Source organism: Xyrauchen texanus, chromosome 25 (genome assembly GCF_025860055.1).
Source record: "Xyrauchen texanus isolate HMW12.3.18 chromosome 25, RBS_HiC_50CHRs, whole genome shotgun sequence".
NCBI classification, from domain to species: domain Eukaryota; kingdom Metazoa; phylum Chordata; class Actinopteri; order Cypriniformes; family Catostomidae; genus Xyrauchen; species Xyrauchen texanus.
In genome coordinates, this window is record NC_068300.1 from 6,024,446 (window position 1) to 6,040,430 (window position 15,985).

General features: G+C 39.6%; 1 protein-coding gene and 1 pseudogene across 1 annotated transcript in view; both read right to left on the minus strand.

Annotated features, from left to right (window-relative positions):
• The window catches only part of LOC127618950 (uncharacterized), a 435,826-nt gene that overhangs the window by 351,787 nt on the left and 68,054 nt on the right, over window positions 1–15,985 (minus strand).
• Window positions 1–15,985, minus strand: part of LOC127618544 (zinc finger protein 493-like) — a 162,339-nt pseudogene that overhangs the window by 20,142 nt on the left and 126,212 nt on the right.

Consider the following 15,985-nt stretch of genomic DNA (forward strand, 5'->3'; position numbering starts at 1 on the left):
TACTGATGGAATTTAGGGAGCACTGTCTTGAGATTCGCATGGTTGAAATCTCCGGCGACAATAATCGCACACCGCTTACGACGTCCTCTCCCCCGACCACCGGCATCAGGCGACGCCGAGGACTGGAGGCCTGGTCTCCGCAGCAAGCAGAGTACGCGTAGCGCCTCCTGCAGGTCATCATGCAGCTTGGTTTTTGCATGAGTCTTATATTTTAGTAGTGTCTGGCGATGGTAGACAGGAACACCGGTTGCTCCGATGTCCATGTGCTGCAAAAGTCGGGCTTTTTTAACAAAAATAGCACCATTGTGGATCCGGAGTGGCCGCTGCGTGCTACCGCGCCGCCATCTTGGATCTTTTTCCAACAGTTCCCTGTCATATTTAACATTCTTTTCTAATGAGAAAAGGTAAATATCAATTAAACTTTTATTATGTACTGTTTGCAAATATGCAGTTGTCTCGTTTAAACAGATGTAATTCAGGAACCTCACGAAAATCCAGCGTTTTCTTCCTGCCGAGTGCTTATCTAATATCTTCCTCTGAAGTGTGTTTTCTATCAGCCAGAATAAAAAAAACTTCAGGATCAAAAGCTCCTCTGATTCACAATCATGACAGTCAGTCCATGTCAAATCAAGCAGGTTATCCAGGCCGTTTAAACTGTCAGGAGATTGAGGCTTGCACTGGATCCGCACGAGCGCCTGAATGCAATGTCAAGGCAGCATACGAAACTGGGAAAATGCTGCCGCCGGAGACTGTATACAGAGGTAGGATGAAAATAATGTGCTTTTCAAACTGTTTAGAGACCATTTTCCTTAAGAGTTCCCTTCACTGAAAACAGCTGTCAGTTCCAGAAACAGTTTGGACTATAACAGAAGCACTGTATGTTTTGCGCTGAAGATTCAAAAGAACCGGCTCTTTAGAATAACTCTTTCAGGAATCGAACTATAACGGAAGCACATACGTTTCATGCTGTAGATTCAAAAGAGCCAGCTCAAGATCGGGAATCAAATACACTGGCATAACTGTGTGTTTTATGGATGTAGAGTCAGTAGAGTGCAGCACTGCTGCAGAGATGTGCAACTGGAAACACTGTCAGATTATTTCAGGACCCTTTTCCAGCCACTTTGGCAAAAAGTGCATGCAGGAGAACCGTTAATGGAACCGAAAGTCACAAAGATCATCCGATTCCTGTATTTTTTAAAGAATGGGCGGTTCCCAACCCTATTCACTATGCACTGTGTGTACAACTGGTTTAATTCTTTATTTTTTGAGTAAATGCGATTGTTAACGTGGACATGCCATCCATGGTGGCTGGAATACTGTTTGCACTGTTATTTCCTTCTTCCTAATATAATAACAATTTCTTAATGTGTACATAAATTACATTTAATTAAAAAACAAAACAGAAATCAGAAGAAACTGCTATCTACCGACGATCTGTAAAAATGCTTTGATAGACAATACTGAGGTGAATTTTCATTCACAGATATGAGTCCTTGCAATAATGTATACATATTTATATATAAAGAGAGTGTGGCAGCGGGGGCGTGGTCAAGCACCCGTCCGGAGAGAGAGAAACCGGTAAGGGAACTTTTCCACTGCACGTTACGGTTCGACTAGCCTCAACTCTACTCGCTTTACTTTCGGAGCTTGATTTCCACTGCAGTTTAGTGTCCCTCAACGTGGGTGGGATTATAGGATGTTCGTCATAATTGTGCCGCCTCTACTGCCGTGACGTCATCTTAAACACGCCACAAACCGACCAAACAATAACACAACCGCTAGCTGTTAGCTACTAGCTCATTGTGCTGCATAAAGCAGTTGTTGCATGGTGATTTTACACAAGTGTAACCGTTAAATTGGCCTGGTTATTTTAGAAGCAAGCTTCCAGTAGCTGGTCAACTAAATAAAGTGAAGTTTTCAAGCAGAATATAGAGTTAACGTAACAAAATGTACCATCCTCCATCGTGGCTGAGTCCAGGGCACTCTCCCTCCCATTTCTTTCCGGTCTAGATAGCATCCATTTAGTTGAACCATTCTACATTTCCTTGATGGTTCTGTAGTCACTTTTAAGTTTTCCCTACACTGTTGGTAGGTCCGGTGGTAGCCGTGTGCGGCCAAAAGATGCAACACTTCCTCAGATAATTTTTCGTTTCACTCATCGCTAAAGACCGGACCGTCTGCACCTCGTTTATTGACCACGCCGTGGTTTTGCACACAGCCATTTCTTTTTTCACAAATCGAAATTCGTATGAAACAAATGATTATCGCTGTTGCTAACTTTTGAACTAGTGGGTTGATGTCGCTTGTCAGAAATCCAGTGATTTCTGAGTCGAGTTGTACCATGCAGTGGAAAAGCCCCATAACACCTCAGCTAAATTATGCCTAACACCCGTTTCTAATTCCAGTGAGCTTGGGGAGAGCAGCATAAAAGCAGTCACACAACCAGCAGTTGCGGAGAGAGCATGGGTCCAGAAAGTTATTATTGTGAAGCTGAAGAGTTTATAATTGTGAAGCTAAATAGATTATTATTGTGAATCTGAAGAGATTATTGTGTGAGGCTGTGAGCACTGAAGTGTGGTCATTAAAATCCTTACCTGTGAGTGGAGCAACTTGCCTCCCATGTACTTCTTATCGACCAACCTCACAAAAAGCTTTTCATAAGATTTTGTAAGACCAAATGGAAAAACTCTTGAGCATGTGTGCACTGGAGCTGTTGCTATGGTTACGGATGGTGGCCGCATGGTGCTTTAATGGCCAGGTGTCACACACTGAACATGAACTTTCAATTCACGTGAACATGAAGCGTAAACACACAAATTCCAAAATATAACAGAGACTTAAATCCGTTGTTTGGCAGCATTTAAAAGACTGATTGAAGACGACGGATGTAAACAAGCAGACAGAAGTCCTACAAGTACACACAATCTTCAAATTGGACAGGATGCTCCACTAGTCGTCCAACAACAAACTAGTAAGTTGAATATTTTTTTATAGCTGTGGTGATTTTAAAGTCATGAAAAAAAAAAGACACCTTTTGTAATGTTTAAATATTTAAAATCTAACCCTCTTTACCTCGGTCTATTTACTGCTGCTTCATAAAATATAAATTTGCATTATGAAGTTAAAATAAATTTGCAAATAAGGATTAGATACCCATCAGAAAGGCAACTGTTCCTTTTTTTATTGCAATTCCTCTTCTGATTGGTTTTATTTGTTAATTAAAATGACAGTAAGCTGACTTATTTCAATGCATTGTCTCAATAATATCCCCATTTCACCCAAACATCAGAGGAAAAAAATTAGGGACATCTTTGAGGCAAATTAGCGATAAACACACATTTCTGAATGGAAACGGCTTCAGGGCTGATTTCTTTTGCGCTAAACCAAAACTTATGCGTCAGAGTTATTTTTTTTTAGGCATGAAGTCATCACGGACGACATTTTTATCGATAAAAGTCCATTTGGATGGAAACGGGCAGAAGGCAATTTTTTTTCTCGCATTTTCACTTTGTCGATAACAAAATAGCGCAAAAGGTGGATGGAAACATAAAATAATGTTGCATTATCTTCTTGGTTCGGTTCACTTTCACAAGTCAACATTTAAAAACGGACCAAAATGATGTCAATAAAAGACAAATGTGAGCAAGCTGTCCCCTTATTGGTCACTATGTTTGTTCGCTATGCCAGGAATAAGTTCATCCATACATATACCGCTTAAAATTATATTCCTGTAAAAAAAAAAAAAAAAATAATAATAATAATTGTCGACCATTACAGATTTTAGAGCATTTTTGAGCGTCGCCAGTCAGAGTTTGTGCTCCAAAAACAAATGTTCTGTCACTCGGATGGATACGAGTTGTAAAGGTTCCGACATGGTTATTTTTATCCGTCATTAGTTGCTTTTTCATTATTTCTCCATTGAAACGTGCAAACAGGCATCTGCATATTTATATATATATATATCTTACACACACACACACAAAGATCCTACAGTGTTGAAGAGAGAAAAAAACACATCGAAAAATATACAGAAAAGATTGAGCACGTACCGAAATAAGTTCCTCTTCTTCTTTTGGTGTTTTATGGCGGTTTAACAAACTTAACTTGTTGGCAAACAAACGATAGGTGCATTCCCGCCACACCGAAATAACTTCTTCTTCTTCGGAGTCATTGGCGGTTTGCAAACCAGCTCTTGATGCTTTACCGCCACCTACTGGACTGCGGGATAAAGGTCGAAGGAAGGAAAAAGATATTATATGTATTTATTCATGATCTTTTCATTATATTCAGTATGTGTGCATCTGGGTAGGGTTGCACCAACAGTGCATAAGGTTTCACTTAATTTGAAACAAAGTTCACACTAAGGGATTAGTAACTACTAGATAGTTTGCAACTAAGTCGGTGCTTAATTTGGTTGCGCCACATGTTCTTAAGACTTAACTAGTAGGTCATAAGCTCTCTGTAAAGTGATGCGTAGTCGCATAATATGAAGTTTACCTGTATTTATCCGATAAACAGCTTTCACATTTGTACACAGATGTGTTAAAAAGCCATCCGTTTCAGTTTTATTTTGTTACAGTTGATGTTTAAACCTTGTTTGCTTAGGTCAGGTCAGTGTAGCTAGTATTAAATAATAGTAATAATAAAAACAAATGATGGTATTTATGAATAACTAAATATACTAGATGAAACTTGAACTAAAAATGCCACTGTTGATATAAAATGAGGTCTAATAGATTGTACCTTTAGTTTATTTCACATGAAACTATAAAATTGTGTCAAAATATAAGTTACTTTTACTCATGAAAAATCGATGTATATGTATAATGATGTATATAGAATTTTTCTCCTCAGTGCTGTTTGGCATGTCAGGGGTGTCTTCTGTTTGAGAGATTTGACTTGACTTCCTCCGTAACGCTTTAAACCAGAAAAGTCTCACTAGAATTTAAATTGGTCACATCAGTTTTGAGGTCTGCGCTCCGAAATATCGAAGGAAGCCCGGTTGTTGCACGCGCCAGAGAGAAAAGCAGATCATGATCGTTACACTCGTGCGAAAGTGCAGATGAAAAGCCTTTAGCTGATTGCGAGATTATCATTAAATCTACAGACATGAATAGGGTATCACTTGGGCAGCTGCCGAAATATCTTCAATGGGAGAACCATGGCATTGTTCTTTCCCTGCTGTCCACGACCCAGTCCAAATAGACCACCAGTTGAGAAACACTACTTTAACACACACTCACTTAAGTCAGACCCCCTCGCCTCTCTCTGACATTTTCTGCACTGCATGTGTGTGTTGCGCAAGTTGACGAGTCTGACAGTCGAGGAGGAAAGGAGATGCGCATATGCAGGTGAGATTCAATGTTCGGTTGCATTTTTTTTCTCAATACCATAGATAAGCAAATGTACATAATATGAAAACCATCAATTTTCATACCATGGTATACCATGAAACTGTCAGTGTGCTCGTTGGAACACAGAGAAATCTCGGCTCGTCCAGCGAGATGGAGATTGTATGGCCAAAGTTCAGGTATATACGTTACTTCCTTGGGCAGCGAGGCTACACCTGGGAGATGCAGGGCTGCAATTACACGTGGTGCATACTGTCACTGGAAGCAAAGCTTAGAAGGATCTCTGAGGTATTTTACTCTCGATGATGTCATGGATGAAGGGTGTGTTCTGTTGTGTTTCATCTAACAGGAGTTGAGAGTTCAATCCTTCACAATTACATACATAGGTGTAAAGTGAGCAAGGCTTGATGGGATCTGTAGTCTGTTTGGACTCCCTTTGTTTTGTGTTATCAGGCTTTGAGTGTTCCTACAGGCTGATGTCAGGATTTATGACTGTACTGTATGTAGTCCTGCCTTTGTCTCCTATCGGAGTACATGAGGCCCAACACTAATTTTAGTCAATTCAGACACTAGACACAACCTCAAATTATGAATGATTGGCTTTAATAATGACATCAGAAGTATGTTAACACACAGCAGGCAAGTCAATATACAGTTGAAATAATCAGTTTAACAAAATATTGTATTATTTATCTTATCATTAAAATGGAGGAAGAGGTTTTGCAGATGCAGGACAGCATACTGTGACCTAAGAGCTGTTGGTGTGCAAGATTAGCTGCCAATAGAGCTGAACAATTCATCTTTCAAAGATCACAATCTCGATTAGATATTAAGCAATTTCGGATTCGGGGCATAAAATCTGACGGTATCATTCAGGCTGGGAAGGCTTGGACCACCCATCTCGGGTACGGGTCAGGTTTAATTTTAAGACCCCTGCAGACCTCTACTACTTAGGCAAATCTTTCCATGTTTATGTAGATTACTTAATTGGCTGAAACTCTTCCCAAATGAAGAGCATTGGTATGGTTTCTCTCCGGTATGGATTCTCTCATAAATATTTTGGTTTTGTGGCTGAGTGTAAGTTTTTTCAAAGTGTGAGACAAACTTTTTTTGGTTTGCTTCCCCTTGTCCCCTCCCTCATCCAGGTAGACAGGGATGACCTGCCAGCAGATGGGGGGTTTGTGGAGCGGTGATTGCGTAGTGGGCTAAAGCACAGAAATAGTAAGCAGAAGGTTGATGGCTTGATTCCCACAGCCACCACCACGTCAATTTGGATAAAAGCGTCTGCCAAGTACATCAATGTTTTTCCAGTGTGAGCACTTGTAGGGTTTCTCTCTAGTATGAATTCTCTCATGTATTTTCAGGCCGTGTGATCGAGTGAAACTCTTTCCACAGTGTGAACACTTGTAAGGTTTTTCTCCATTGTGAATTCTCTCATGTGTTTTCAGGCTACCTAAGTGAGTGAAACTCTTTCCACAGTATGAGCACTTGTAAGGTTTTTCTCCAGTGTGAATTCTCTCATGTCTTTTCAGGCCGTGTGATCGAGTCAAACTCTTTCCACAGTGTGAACACTTGTAAGGTTTTTCTCCATTGTGAATTCTCTCATGTGTTTTCAGGCTAGCTAAGTGAGTGAAACTCTTTCCACAGTGTGAACACTTGTAAGGTTTCTCTCCAGTGTGAATTCTCTCATGTGTTTTCAGGTGTTGTGACTGAGTGAAACTCTTTCCACAGTGTGAGCACTTGTAAGGTTTCTCTCCAGTGTGAATTCTCTCATGTTTTCAGGCTAGCTAAGTAAGTGAAACTCTTTCCACAGTGTGAACACTTGTAAGGTTTCTGTCCAGTGTGAATTCTCTCATGTTTTTTCAGTTGTTGTGACTGAGTGAAACTCTTTCCACAGTGTGAGCACTTGTAAGGTTTTTCTCCAGTGTGAATTCTCTCATGTTTTTTCAGGTGTTGTGACTGAGAGAAACTCTTTCCACAGGTTGAGCGCTTGTAAGGCTTCTCATTTTTGTGAGTTTTCAGGTGTTTTCTTAAGTTTGTATCCACAACAAATGTTTTACCACACTGATCACATTCAAATGGCCTTTCCCCAGAGTGACAGTGGAGATGATCTTTAAAATGGCCTACAGATGTTAAACTTTTTCCACACTGATGGCATGTGTAAGGTCTCTCTCCTGTGTGAACTCTCATGTGTGTTTTAAGATGAATTTTATATGTAAAATGTTTTCCACACTGAGAGCAGGTGAAAGTATTTTTGGCAGTTCTTCGAGACTTTTTTGGTGGGCAATTCTTTTCAGTCTTTGAACAACTCAAATAATTTTCTCCAGTTTTGAAAATATGAACTTTCTGAAATTTCTCATCCACTTCATTCAGCTCTTGAATATCCTCGTTCACCTTCATCAGGTCTAAAACACAATAAGAGGGACAAATGTTAAAAAAGAAATTAAACTGAACCCTAATTTAATAGCAAAAAGTACATTTTTATAATATTTTTGATATATTACACCAATTTAATTTAATACAATAACTGCATTTCATGATTATGGTTTAGATTGAATTAGCCTCAGTCACAGAAAGACAACATGCAGTTGAACACAAATGAATGATTCTTATGAGCCAGCTCTGTTGAAACTACAGCGCAAAACACACAGTGCTTCCAGTATAGTCTGATGAATAAATTATTTTTCTCAGTGCACGCTTGTTTTGAGTTGATCCACCGTGAGTACAGACTCCACAACTTCAAAAGGCGCATGTTGATACAACCTGTATGAAATTATTTTTATTGCCACCAAAATGTCCTAAACATTTTTTGTTTCATGAATCAAACTACATATTTATTATAAAACAAAAATGTTGTATCATTTTAGAAATTAAGACATCTTCTCTGCGTACACCATAGATGTAGAACGTTGCTCTGAGCCACTAATCCAGAGTCAGCTTTTCTCATCCTATTCTCCTACTTACAGGGAGGTGTCTCACAGAGCAGGTCGGCAGCATAATCAATGAACTGAGCGAGTATTTCACCCTGTGTATCATGTTGTGGACAGTGGAAGACTAGTCTTATAATCCCTCCGCCTAAATGTGTTTACTGTTTTTTTTGCACATTTGTACTCCTGATTTCTCACAACACAGGAACAGTAGAGGTGTACAAAAGCAACGTGTAATATTTTTTTTTAAATGCAACTCAGATATTATGGTCTAAAATAAAAAATATTGTGTTATTTGAAAAAGTAATCTGATTACGTGACACATGTTACTTTTAGCGCATTACCTCCTACACTGGCTGTAAAAACCAAAACCTGTCAAGACTCGAAACCTTTGATTTCTTGAAATGTGCCGATGGACTAGCCCAAATTTTCTATTTTCAAACAGGATTATCAAATGTGAATAAATGGATGTTATTGTATCGTATGTTATATTCTCCTGGCAATAAAAATGAAAGAAAACGTGAACAGAATTATTCTTCATGAAAGCAGCAAATTAAATATTGTAAAATATTTTTAATAACAATTGCAATTTTCTATTCCATGAATTAGACGAAGTATAATTTGTATAATATTTGTCTCAATACATGCGTTTAAGTTTTACATGCCATGCACATCAAAACTGTAGATTACATGCTTTGTTATTAGTTATCTGTCTAGTATTTTATTAGCAGTAAATATTTGCTATTAACCTATGTTGCCCCAAAGCTGAATAACATTGATTATTTTTCCCCCAGCTATAAAGGGCACCTGCACACAGTGTGGCCAATCATTTACATTTATGCATTTGGCAGACACTCCAAAGTGACTTAGTGCACTTATTACAGGGACAATCCCCCCCGGAGCAACCTGGAGTTAAGTGCCTTGCTCAAGGACACAATGGTGGTGGCTGTGGGGATTAAACCAGAAACCTTCTAATTAACAGTTATGTGCTTTAAAAAAAATTAAAAAAAAATCACATGTACACAAGTATTCCAAATCTTTGCCATGACACTCAAAATTTAGCTCAGGTGCAGTTGATTGGACATGATTTGGAAAGGCACACACCTGTCTATATAAGGTCCCACAGTTAACAGTGCATGTCAGAGCACAAACCGAGCCATGGAGTCAAAGGAATTGTCTGATGACCTCTGAGACAGGATTGTGGAAATGGAAGAAAATGGAAGTTTGGAACCACCAGGACTCTTCCTAGAGCTGGCTGTCCGGCCAAACTGAGCGATTGGGGGAGAAGGGCCTTAGTCAGGGAGGTGACCAAGAACCCGATGGTCACTCTGACAGAGCTCCAGCATTTCTATGTGGAGAAACTTCTAGAAGAACAACCATCTCTGAAGCACTCCGCCAATGAGGCCTGTATGGTAGAGTGGCCAGACAGAAGCCACTCCTCAGTAAAAGGCACATGACAGCCTGTCTGGAATTTGCCAAAAGGCACCTGAAGGACTCTCAGACCACGAGAAAAAAAATTCTCTGGTCTGATGAAACAAAGATTGAACTCTTTGGCCTGAATGGCAAGACTGGGGCGAAGGGTGGTTGTCCTGTTGGACGATGAACCTAAGCACAGAGCCAAGATAACAAAGGAGTGGCTACGGGACAACTCTGTGAATGTCCTTGAGTGGCCCAGCTAGAGCCCAGATTTGAACCCGATTGATCTCTGGAGAGATCTGAAAATGGCTGTGCACCGACGCTCCCCATCCAACCTGATGAAAGGTCCTGCAAAGAAGAATGGGAGAAACTGCCCAAAAATAGGTGTGCCAAGCTTGTAGCATCATACACAAAAAGACTTGAGGCTGTAATTGCTGCCAAAGGTGCTTCAACAAAGTATCGAGCAAAGGCTGTGAATACTTATGTACATGGGATGTTTTTTTTTCAAAGATTTCAAACAAACTTCATTCACGTTGTCATTATGGGGTACTGCTTGTAGTATTTTGAGGAAAATTATTTAAAAAATATTTATAAGTTTCTCACCCAAATTATTGAATTGGTTTAGAAGAGATTAAATTAATCACTGGAGTCATATGGATTATTTTTACAATGATTGTCTGTGCTTTTTCTTTTTGGCACTTTTCCACTGCACGTTATGGTTTGACTCTACACTCTCTCGGTTTACTTTTCTTAAGCTTGCTTTTCCACTGCAGTTAAGTGAAGCTTTCAAGCAGAATATAGAGTTAATGTGCCATCCATCATGGACTCCAACAAGGAGTCCAAGGTACTCTTCCTCCCATTCCTCGCTAGATAGTGTCAATGTGGTCGAACCACTTCCACTTTTCCTTGATGGTTCTGTAGTCACATTTATGATTTTTTTTTAATTTTTACTTTTCCCTAACTGTTGGTAGGTCTGGTGGTAGCCGTGTGTGGCCAACAGCTGAGACACTTCCTGAAAGACTTTTTCCATTTTGCATGGTTTCGTTTGTCGCTAATGAGAGGAATGTCTGCACCTCGTTTATTGAACACAACATGGTTTTGCGCACAGCCATTTCTTTTTACAATTTGAAAGTCGAGTGAACAAATGATACTGCTATCGCTGTAGCCAACTTTAAAACTAGCGGGTTGATGTCCCGTGTAGCAAATCCAGTGACACTTGTAGTGACGATTCTCTCTGACCAATCAGTGATCTGCAGGGTTTTGACATCACATGTAGTATCGGCACGGCTCGCTTGGAACCTCGACCGAGGTGGTACTAAAAAAAGAATCCGGTACCAGGTACTATCCACAGTGGAAAACCCCCCAAAAGCGAGCAGAGTCGAGTTGTACTGGGCAGTGGAAAAGCCCCATAAGTTTGTTGTATCTAGGACTTAGTTTGCTGAAAAAACAGTTTTAAGGCAGAAAAAAGAATAAGAAAAAATCAGTACAAAAACATTAGGATTAGAGCACCTTTGGTGCTTGGGCCCCCTTAAATAAAAGACATGGTGCGACAGTTTTTAGCATTTTCTTTTTGTTATGTTTCTGCACTTTTTTATTATGCTGTACTAAACTGATTAATGACTGATGTATTCCATCCTGAAATCAGAAACTTTCCCTTTGAAATCTGAATGCAACTAGATCACACAATATAATAAGAAACATACCAAAAGGAATAAAATCATCATCATCGCTCTGTTGTTTCACTGCTGTGGATTCTCCTCTCATCTTCATCAGGTTCCTGCAGTCCAGCAGCTTCACTGAACACATCTTCATCTTCAATGGTATCTGCAGCATCTGCTGTTTTCCAGCATTACAGAGAGAAGTCAGAGACTCTGTGGAGGTTTGATCATCATTATCTCCTTCTCTTTGTTGTTCCTCTGCTGTGTTTTCGTATTTTATCTCCTCCAGCTTCACTTCAATCTTCACAGGTATCTGCTGTTCCTCAACTTTACAGACAGAAGCCAGAGACTCTGAGGAGGTTTGATCATCATCATCATCATCTTCTTCTCTCTGTTGTTCATCTGCTGTGTTTTCTTCATTTATCTCCTCCAGCTTCACTTCAGTCTTCACTGGTATCTGCAGCATCTGATGTTCTCCAGTGTTACAGACAGAAGTCAGAGACTCTGTGGAGGTTTGATCACCCTGATTACCGTCAGTAGAACAGAGTAAAGTGAGCTGTGAGTCCTGTGTGTCTCTGGATCTCTGTTCAGAGAGTTTGTCCAGCAGTCGCTGTGGTGTGGACTGATCTCTGCCGCTCCACACTGAATCCTGACATTCTGTGGAGGTCCCATCAGTCACACACACTGAAGATTGACAGGAAACCTTTTCCAGCTCCTGACAAACACAACACAATCACATCTGTACCATTCATCACATCATTTAAAAATTACAATCTCAACTTTAAGGATGAAATGAATGTTTAACCTGTAACCTGTCGTCTCTCTCCATTAGTTTTGTCTTCAGTGACATCACCTCTTTCTTCAGCTGAGATATCCAGCATCTTTAAGGATATCATACAGTTAAAAATTAAAGAGATCACAGCAAAAATTATCAGTTTCTCTGGATTTACCATTTATAGGTATTTGTTTCAGTAATGAAAATGTCTGTTTTATTCTATAAATTACTGATAACATTTCTCCCAAATTCAAAATAAAAATATTGTCATTTAGAGCATTTATTTGCAGAAAATGACAACTGGCAGGTACGGATTAACCACCGGGCCGATTGGGCCGTTGCCCAGGGGTCTCTTTTATAAATTCACATAAATGTCAGCCTTATATGAAATAACATTTGTTCGGCCAAATGAGTGTTGGACAACAGCAGCGCGAGCAAGTGACTGATGGGACAAGCTCAGGGAATCTGCGTCTCACAGGTGCAGTGCGTTTATTTGAAGGACTACAGAAAACAGCATCTGATTCACAAAACGCTTCCAAACACAAAGATAAGGTGCAGTTTACCCTGGCTGTGTACAAAGCTGATGGTTTAAATTCATATTAGCAACAGAATTCGTGCAACAGTATAAAGGACTTTAAAATGTTTAAGTCCTGCATGCATTTAATGATAAGGAGAAAGGTGCCTTAATACATTAACCATGTCTCGAATATTCACGTTCACACGTGAACTGCCATCATTGATAAGAAACATGTCTAAACGACTTGCCTCCGGTAAAACAACTGCATCTAAAAAATTAAGAAACACACAATTAACTGCCAAGTACCGGGCGGAACAATATCCCAATGACTACTATGAGTCTGGCCAACAGCTTTTCTGTAAGTTTTGCCAACACACTATTGACTGGACTCGTAAAGATACCTGCAATGACCATCTAAAATCGAGAGTCCATCTCAAGGATTTTGTTGCAATGTGTGCAGAGACGGACATACCGCTTGAGAAAATGAGGAAGATGCGTCCCTTTCTTTTGAAGCATTGCAAACAGGGAGGCGACTACCAGAAAATGAAAGTAGCCTGAGACAGATTCACCTGCCGCTGTCTTTGAACAACACATGCAAAAAGTCATGCAAGAGATCCGTGGAAAGAAAATCGTCGTTGTTGTCGATGAAACTTCAGACAACCGAGATCGGAGTGTCCTCAACATTGTAATAGGTGAGTGTTTATTAAATTAGCATTGGCTTTTATTGTAGTAAATCGATTGTAGGTTTAACAATGCTAGGTATTCTATAACTTTGATTTAGCTCACTGTTGCTCGTAATTCATGTACATTTCTAATATTAACACCTAAGGCACATTAGTCTATTTGGAAGAAGTATTAAGTATTTTTCCAATTTGTTTTTTATTTAATTCAACAGGTAATGAAGGAAAATACTTTCTAACTGATGTGATCTTCATGGAGAGCTGCAACTATTCATCATTTTCTCAGGCAGTGCTGCAGTCTCTCCACAACAGTCAGATGAACTTAAATGACATTCTGGCTGTGGTAACTGACAATGCATCATATTGTCTTAAAGCCTACAAAGATGTATTGAAGGGTCTAATGCCTAACAGTGTGCATGCAACCTGCTTGTGTCATGTCATCAATTTGGTGGGAGAGACCTGGCAACACTACAAATACTTCAGCGAGGTTACAGCTTTAGTGATGTGGGTGAAATCTGCTTTCTTCAAAAAACCTGTAAGAAAGAGGAGATGTGCTTTTTGACAATGAAAGAGGCTGTGAAGAACAAGGTACCTCCTGAGCCAGGAAATACAAGATGGAATAGCTGGTTCGAATCAGTTCAGTACCATGCTGACCATGTCCAGCTCTACAAGGAGTTTTTTTTATGGCTGAGAATTCCTCCGCTCAGGCAGTTAGAAACATCCTTGAACTGCTTGATACAGATGACAAGCTAGAGGCCCTGCAGGTGAAGCTGACCTTCATCTCTGAGGGATGTGGCAAACTAGTTACAGCTCTGAGGGTGCTTGAGGGCACCCACACTCCCCACAGCAGTCTCTGTTATAACATCATTTCACAAGCGCTCTTCTCTCTTAAGAGTTCTTTTTCAGTTTCTTTTTTGTGATTTACGTCACCCCTCCTGAGCAGGGAGGACAATTTATAATAAAAATAAATAATATATATTAGTTGCACCACCTGTTCTTAAGACAAGATTTAACTAGTAGTTTGTAAGCTTCTCTTGGAGGTAAGGCTGTTGAAATTTTAGTCTCAGAAAAATACAAAAATAGTATTAATTATGTAACATAACAATATGTTGGCTTTCTCAAGCAACATAGTTATGTCATCTTGAAGCATGTTAGGTTTGAAAAACCATCAGTCAAAATTACATTTGGTTTATTGGTCACTATGTTTGTTCGCTATTCCAGGATTAAGTTCATCCATATACCGCTTAAAATTATATTCCTGTAAAGAAATAATTGTCGACCATTACAAATTTTCGAGCATTTTTGAGCGTCGCCAGTCAGAGTTTGTGCTCCAAAAACAAATGTTCTGTCACTCGGATGGATATGAGTTGTAAAGGTTCCGTCATGGTTATTTTTATCCGTCATTAGTTACTTTTTCATTATTTCTCCAGAGAAAGAGAGACACACGCACACGCACACACACACACACACACACATATATATATATATATATATATATATATATATATATTGTCAAAAAGTTGTAAAGGTTCCGTCATGGTTCTTTTTATCCGTCATTAGTTGCTTTTTCATTATTTCTCGATAGAGAGAGAGAGCGAGCGAGAGAGAGACAGAAAGACAGACAAACGCACACACACAATATATATTGTCAAAAAGTTGATAACGCCATCCTACCCGTGTTAAAGAGAGAAAAAGACACATCGAAAAATATAAAAGATTGAGCACGTACCGAAATAAGTTCCTCTTCTTTTTTTTTTTTGGTGTTTTATGGCGGTTTAACAAACTTATCTTGTCGGCAAACAAACGAAAGGTGCATTCCCGCCACACCGAAATAAGTTCTTCTTCTTCTTCGGACTCATTGGCGGTTTGCAAACCAGCTCTTGATGCTTTACCGCCACCTACTGGACTGCGGGATAAAAGTTCTAAAAAACGTATTCACGATCTTTTCATTACAGGTGAAACTCGAAAAATTAGAATATCGTGCAAAAGTTCATTAATTTCAGTAATTCAACTTAAAAGGTGAAACTAATATATTATATAGACTCATTACAAGCAAAGTAAGATATTTCAAGCCTTTATTTGATATAATTTTGATGATTATGGCTTACAGCTTATGAAAACCCCAAATTCAGAATCTCAGAAAATTAGAATATTACATGAAATCAATAAAAAAGGATTTTAAATACAGAAATGTCGGCCCTCTGAAAAGTATAATCATGCATATGTACTCAGTACTTGGTTTGGGCCCCTTTTGCATTAATTACTGCCTCAATGCGGCGTGGCATGGATGCTATCAGCCTGTGGCACTGCTGAGGTGTTATGGAAGACCAAGATGCTTCAATAGCGGCCTTCAACTCTTCTGCATTGTTTGGTCTCATGTCTCTCATCTTTCTCTTGGCAATGCCCCATAGATTCTCTATGGGGCTCAGGTCATGCGAGTTTGCTGGCCAATCAAGCACAGTAATACCATGGTCATTGAACCAGGTTTTGGTACTTTTGGCAGTGTGGGCAGGTGCCAAGTCCTGCTTGAAAATGAAGTCAGCATCTCCATAAAGCTTGTCTGCTGAAGGAAGCATGAAGTGCTCTAAAATGTCCCGGTAGACGGCTGCGTTGACTCTGGACTTAATAAAACACAGTGGACCAACACCAGCCGATGACATG